The 7,559-nt window shown below is 37.2% G+C and overlaps 1 long non-coding RNA gene across 1 annotated transcript; it reads left to right on the top strand.

The window, feature by feature from the left end:
* The first annotated feature begins 6 nt into the window (after positions 1-6).
* On the top strand, positions 7-6,631 carry LOC146594457 (uncharacterized). The gene is made up of 3 exons (XR_014896192.1): positions 7-70; positions 1,798-1,936; positions 3,490-6,631. It is a non-coding gene; the product is annotated as an uncharacterized LOC146594457 (long non-coding RNA).
* Positions 6,632-7,559: the final 928 nt, after the last annotated feature.

Genomic DNA, 7,559 nt, shown 5'->3' with positions numbered 1-7,559 from the left:
AGTTTTTCACGCCTCAGTTTTTCATTTCTCAGCTCCGAGCGTTGCCCCGAAGAGCGCAGCGGAGGACGCGGTGAGTGTCGCGGCTGGCGAAAGGCGGTTTCGGACAAAAACAGCAACAACAAGTTCTTGACTGGGGCGGGGGGGGGGCGGGCAAAACTTAAGACTGATTAAGAAAAACAATATTTTGGTTTGACCAGCAGGTGGAAGAAAACCTAACTGTTCATATAACTACTCTTCACATCACTTTTCGGTATCATCTGTATCTCTTGTCAAATTAGCTGAATACTTTTAAAAAATACATAGCTTGGTGGTACCAAYTCAGAGGTAAAAATACTTTATAATGGCAAAATCCTCGTTCCTCCTCCTCCTGCATCATCTGCCTCCCTTGAGTGTGTGATTTCAAAGGCAGTGCTGGCCATTTACTTTTGACAGAAATCATTTATTTCCTCATCRCTGTTCTGGCTCTGTGGCTTCTGTGATGAGAAGTGGGAATATGGCAAACGGTGTTTAATTTGGCCCTTGCAAAAACACTTTGTGGCAAACGAGTTGCTTTTGCTGATGTAGTTTCAGTCAGGAAAACCTGTGGGAACTTCATTGCCGTGCACGGTGTAGCTCCCCTTCTTCCCTCTGCTCCTTCGGCTGGTGCAGTTCTGCTGATGCTCTGGCCAGGGTATTTGCTGCTTTCCCATCGCCCGGAGCCTGCTGGCCCTCCCTGCGGGGAGGACTGCTCTGCAAAGGAGCTGTTTTGGTCCCTTGCAGCTCACTACCAGGTAGCRTTCATGGGCTGCAACTTAACTGCAAGGGTCACTTAATGTTATGTGCACTCGTCGGTGCTACAGAGTGAACTAATCTCTTGCCAGCGTAATAGCAGCCTGCATGCAGTTTAACCTGCACTCAGTTATCTTTAACTTTTTTTTTCTTCCCCCCCTCCCCTCTGAGGCAGCTAAAAATACTTAGCTGCGTTGAAAACTCTGATTCTGCATTTCTGAGCAAGCTGTGGAATTCATAGTGATGTGCACAGGTGCCAAGTCATGAAATTGTATTTCGTGTGCTGGCAAACAAGAATTTGAACAGTTTATTTCTGGATGTGAATGCCAAGCTTTAGGGTGAAATTATTTTGACAGGAACACTCATTCAGCTCCCACTAACTTAAGAAGTTTTATGTGTATCTATAGTATTGAATAGAGCTTGGTTCTATATCACAGCTGAAAACTTACAGAGAATATGTAGCAGTTTTTGCATGTTCTGAGATGCAGCCTCACTGTTATCTGGAAATGTAGCTCTAATTCTAGTACTTACTAGCTACAAAATAGGCTTCATCTGCTTTCAGAGGGAAGGATGAGAACTGTGTTTTGGACAGAGCAGTCTAAATGACTAAATGTAATTATGTTCATTAAAATGACACCTGTGAAAGGTAATATGGAGGATTCAGGGATAGTTTTCAAAATACACTTTGTATAGTCACATTCCTAAGCCCAGAGGTTTGGAAATTGTCACTGTGCATCTGTAAGCAAGCTTAAAAGCAGATTTAAGAGGATAACCAAGGTTTGGATGTATACATGTGTGTTTCGTGCAAGTGTATTCTGGGAAAATGTTCTTCAGGTTTGACTCACATATTTATGTATTTGTATCTTGCTTTCTCCACCCAGTCCCACCAAAACCTACTGGGGTCTTGTCTTTTATGATAATCAGTTGTTGGAAAGCTCTAGTAATTAGCTGAGGCTCTTCTCACCTTGTTTTATTGTTTGCTTTGTAGTATAATAGTGATATTGTTGAATTGAATCTTTCTTCCTCTAGATGCCATGTGAGCTGATTCACAAGCTCTGTGCATTATGAAGACCACAGGATGACTGGGAATGGAGAACTCCAAAAAAATCTCCAGTACAAGATGCTTCCCTAAGCACAACTTGAACATACAGTTGCTTTCCTAGAAGAGGTATTTATGGCTAAATATTTGTAATAAAACAACRAAGAATCATAGAATCAGTGAGGTTGCAAGGGACCTCTGGAGATCATCTAGTCCGACCCCCCTGCTCAAAGGCAAGGATCAGACTTCCATGGCATGATAGAGAAAACCAGTGAAGAGCAACTTCTATGAAATTAAGAGGTATCCTAGTAAAAATGCAGATGCTCCATTCTCTATTCCTTCATCAGAGAAGGGTTGTTGCAGGGGGCTTAGTTTTGTTTACAGTGTGAAGTATATATGCTTTGTTGTGATCAGGCCTCTAGAGCCATCGCAGATGCAGTGATAGATGCTGTACCTCTTGTCCTGTTCATGTCACTGTGAAGGTGAGTGATGAGCCACTGCCCTTGTGGGCGGTAACGACTAACCACCTCATTCAGGAGCCCTGAATAGAGAAGCTACCACACGGACTGTTAGGCACATACGCAGTCATCACAAATCAACAGTTTGCAGACTGTATGATGTAAAAATAGTTTGTAGAGTCATATTAGTAAAGGCTTTTACAGCTGATAAAGGAGGTAAACTAATGAGAAGAGAGTAAGCAATGAAGGAGGGAGAGCAGTTAAAATTTTCTACTGTTTTTTCCTGATAGCATTTTTGAAACTTGGTGCTGGTGGATCAAGAAATATGCTATCTCTGAAATCTAAATAAAGATTTATAGCTTTATAGTATATAACTTCTAAATTGGTCTTACAAGAGTTATAAGCTACTTAAAAAGTACTTGCATGATAACTTTAAATAGAATAAAGGATAATTCTATTCAGTTTGTATATGTGCAATTTCCATTAGTATACATACCTTGTAAAATTGCATTCAAACTCTTGCTTTAAAAAACTCTTGCTTTATTAATTGCATCTGTTAGTAGACTTTCAGGATTAGAATTGAATAGAAAATGTTTTGTCTTTTGTTTTGTAAAAGTTCTGGAGATTGAGTACATTTTGAAGAGTAGCTGAGTCTAACTGAATATTTTAAAGGGGGGGGGAACATAATTTAAGGGACTCTAAAATAGATGAGACTTACTTTTGAAATAAGAAAACATAAACAGAGCTTCAAATCCAGTTTAAACTGAGTGGATTCAGACTTCGTACAAAAAGTACACACCAGTGTAAAAAGTGCTTTGCTGCTCTAACGAGGTTCTAAGTGTTGCATGTGTTCCTGAGTGCTGTTAGCTAGGATCTTTTTTTCACAAAACTTTGTTTAAAAACTTAAAAACTTAAAAACTGAGTAAACTCTTGCAGTTAAAGGTTCAGGATAGAGGAAGAGACCAGAATGTTGCGGTTACTGTGCATAGTTGGGATGTAGGAAATCAAAGTTGAAGACCAAGACAGCCAAACAGGCTTCACAGAACAGTTTTAGTTCACTTCTGCATTTCTATGAAAACTTTTTGTTTCAAGAGAAATAAATGAATGGCATTAAGATAAGTATTCCAGAAACTGTATAAATACTGATGGTAATGATACAAAATAAGATTTTTTTTTATGTTCTTTGGTAGTAGAATTGTTATYTTAGGCTTGTCATTATCTCAGCAGCTTCAGAGGAAGTAATGGTCCCCTCCTGGTCCCGAGAGACAAAAGCTGTGAATAGAAGCAGTRGTGGAATTGCATTGCATCTCCTCTACTGTGGAGGAAAGACAAAGGATTAAATCTGTCTTCTGATTGAAGCCTATGACAGAGCTTCCATCTGAGGCTGCTGTGCATGAAATCTTTCTCCTTTGAAGGAGCACATCTGAAATCTGTTAGGCATTTTGGAAAGGTCAGGGTTTTTAAAGATTAGCAATGAAGAGAGAAAGAATGAGAGTGAAATGAATAATGAAAAGAGGAAGCTGGCAACAAAGTTCAGTTTGTTTCTGAATTTATTTAGGAAACTAGGGTTTTTTATTATTTTTTTTGAAAGCTAGTAAGCTAGTATAGGCATTCACCTGGCTTAGGCATTTCTGTTAAAATGAGTAAGATTATTTCTCCTTTTATTTCCATAACATCAAACCAACATCTAGAATGGCTGTCACAAACAGTGTCTATAGTACCACTGTGGCTATTTACTTAAAACAAGTTTTGCAGAGAGGAACTAAAATTTCCCCATCAATAGTACTTGTTAAAATTTTTAGTGTACATGTCTTGTGATTACCAACCCCATGCGTTGGTTATCTATGCTATAAATCTAAAAAGGAAAAAAGATCTAAAGCCTTTGGAAAAAGAGAGTAAATGAGAACTACAAGTTGAGATTGACATCAGTTTAGACCATGCTTAGTATATATGCAAGAAGTCTGATTTATAACCCCAATATTGAAGTCTAGTCTCCAAACTCCTTAACATTTAACAGCATAACTCTTTTTAGGATTTGGATTTTTTTTTTTTTGCTTTTCTTTTCCTTACCACAGTAAAACAAAACCATAGCATAGGTTTATTGGGATGTGGAATTTCAAGAGGTTTATTAAGTTAGGAAAGCATGACTTCCTTTATTAAGCCAATTAAACTCCTTGTTAATATAATATCTCCTTTACAAGTCTCTAAGGAGTAGTCAACTAGTCAACTGTTCTAAAGCATGTTCTGGATGAACAAGACAGTTGGAGAAAACTCAGCAGGTGAAGTTGTGAAGGGCTGCACTGCTGGAGAATCCCCTGTGTCATAGGAGGCCTCTTGCTTCCAAATTTCCATGGGAAGACTTTTTTTTTTTTTTTTTTTGGAGGGAGGGGAAGACTCTTCAGTGGCTTACCTATAAGATGCTGAGCTGAACACACTTTCTAGAGCTGAAGTGCCAACTGCAGAAAGATGGGGACTTCTGCTCCTTGGGGAAGGATGGAGGCTGTATATAGGAGAGACTAAAGACCTCTGAGCCTTATGGGGGAAATAAAGGTTGTACTGAAAGCAGGATGAAACAACTAGCAGTGCTCAGATGTAGGTTTGGAAGGAGGAGGTTGAGCGCGGAGGAGGTTGAGCGCAGAAGAGCCAAAGGGCCAAAAGAACACTTTTGTAAGGGCCTGATATCTTAGATCTTAAAAGAAGGATGCCATTTAAAATGGAAACTGAAGCACTGTGCTGCACTTCCTAGCTACTCTTTTAGCCTTTATTTTGCCAGCTTGCTTACATATTGCAGTCAAGTGATAATTGCAAGGCAACAGGTATGCTGAGGCTGCTCTGGAGCTATTTGTGGCTTTACTGTCAAAGCAAGCCAAACTGAATTCTAAAAATAAACCTGGAGTGTGTAACTACTTACACAAGAACAGACTCTCATAGCTATTTTCCTTATTGGTTCCCTCCCTGTTTATTTGGGTTGTTTTTCTGGGTTTTGTTTATAAATTACTCCCACACAAAGAAGAGTAAATAAGACTCAGCATGAATATAGCAAAGTATCTTTAGCTGTACTAAGCTCTAAAACTATGAGCTCCTAGGATGATGGTCTCCCTGAATTGTATAATTTTGGTTATTGTAGTCAGTTTTGGCATTTGGCAATCTCATTTTGAGCCTAATGAGAGCCTAGTGTGACTGGAGTTCATATACTAATGAAGATTTCTCTCAAAGAAGCTGAGTTGAGACAGTGATGTGAAGATGTAATTGATCTGTCTGTAGCTTGGACCTGCTTCAGCAATGTAATTTTAAACATGTGCTTAATTTTAAGTATCATGAAAAATAGTAACATCTTTCAAATTCCTACATGCTTTTCTGAACAGAACTCTGTACTGATGTTTTAAGAAACAACATGCAATCAAGTTACAAAATGTTTATTCAGTGAAAGGAAATGAAGGGGTTAAATGTTTGGTATAAAATTGCTGTTCAGTGTAATACACTTGCACCACTGAAAAAGTATTTTACAAAAACTGTATTGCAGCTACCTGTGTCTAGGAAATCATTTTAAGTATAAAGTTGTAGTCCCCAAATAAACTGGCTTTAGAAACTATATTAGTGGCTATTAAACCATTGAAATAAGGATTTGAAGTACTAGCAGGGCTTGTTGCTTCTCTTAGAAAAGCACTAGATGTAGTGGATACAAGAGTGCTGCTGCCTTCCTCCTGCCACCTCCAATCTGTTTGTTTTTGATGGAGGGAGAGAGGTAAGTAGGAGAGAAGTGATATAAACTTCTGTTTCTGAAGATGSCCAGTATTCATTTTCAGTTGACTGATAATGTAATATTGTCCTGAAACGTGCTATTTCCATCTACAATTCAATCTGAGATTTGAGTACATACTAGTGATTAAAAAAAAAAAAAAGAGCTGATTTTGATTTTTAAATAATGATAGTTTTAGAGGCATGTCTTGGTTAGCTTTTTTCCTTTCACGTTTAAAGAAACAGTTTGTAGTATGTTGCCAATAGCCAAACTACAACTAATACTGATTTGAATGTTCTTCTGCCTGCTTTGCCTCCAGGTGTTAGTACCTATTCTAAACAAGAATCAAAAATAAAATCTGGTGGGAGTATATGCTTTTTATTCTCCAAGATATGGAACAACATGTGGAAATCATGAAAAATAAAACAAGCTATAAAAGGACTGATGTCAGGAAGAACTTTTCCCATTCTTACAGTTGTAGCAAAGACTGACTTGTATCAAATATTCTGAAAAGGACTATTATGTGATCTTTACAACATAATCTGCCAAAGCAGCCATTCTTTGCTGTCATAGATGTAAGCTGGTAGTAAATTCATGAAAAAGTAATTAAATATTTTAAAATTGTAATGCTTGGTAATCATTTCATTCCTTTAAACAATTAAAAGATGTTCTAAAGGATTTTTCTATGTGATTAGTAAACTTTAAATGCTGTAATTGCTGCCATATGAAAACATTTCCAAAAACTTAAGTTTTGAGTGTCTGTTTTAAAAGCGATATTCAAGCTATTTTGTAGAGTCACCAAAAACTTGAAATACATGAAATATGCTTTCAGAAATAAAATATTTTGTTGGATTTCCTTGTACATTTATTCTTAAGAGATCACACTACTTTGTAGCCTTGAGCATTTGATGTAAACTTAACTGAACTTAACTTTCATATAAAGCATCCCACYGTTTCCAGTGAGACTAGTACTACTTCAGAAGATGTCATCAAAAAGGAGTGTGACATCAATGATTGCAATGCGCGCTTATTTACAGAAAACATAATTATATGAGCATTGTCCAAGAGAACTAACTGAAGTTTAAAAAAAAGATAATCAGGAGTGGCTTTATGCAGAGGTGATTTATCAATTGCAGGAAGAGCAAATAATATTAATCTTGACCACAATAAATAGTGGCTCTGGTCAGGGTCATTTCCTTGTTGTATGACATGTCGGTGTTGTAGGTGTGCCAGACAAAACAATGATTGTGGAGCTAAGACAGAAGAAGAGATGAGCTAGCTTAAATGAAAGCTTGAGCAAAAAATGGAGTATGAAAAAAGAATATAAACTTTTATGTTCCATTAATGTTTGTTAAAATGCTTTGTTACGTAAGCCATATTGCCAGTGTTTACAGAAAAGCTAATGAAGTATAATAAAATATTTTAGCTAAAATCTATTTAATTTATACTATCAGAGTTCATTTAAATAATAATTTATCTAACCCATTTATTATCAAATTAAACAATAAAACTTCCACATATGGAAAATAACAGTGAACTGTTCAAAGGATCTGAT

This window comes from Rhea americana, unplaced genomic scaffold (genome assembly GCF_003343005.1).
Source record: "Rhea americana isolate MKP2758 unplaced genomic scaffold, rheAme1 scaffold_26, whole genome shotgun sequence".
Taxonomy (NCBI): domain Eukaryota; kingdom Metazoa; phylum Chordata; class Aves; order Rheiformes; family Rheidae; genus Rhea; species Rhea americana.
This window is presented reverse-complemented; position numbering and strand designations above follow the sequence as displayed.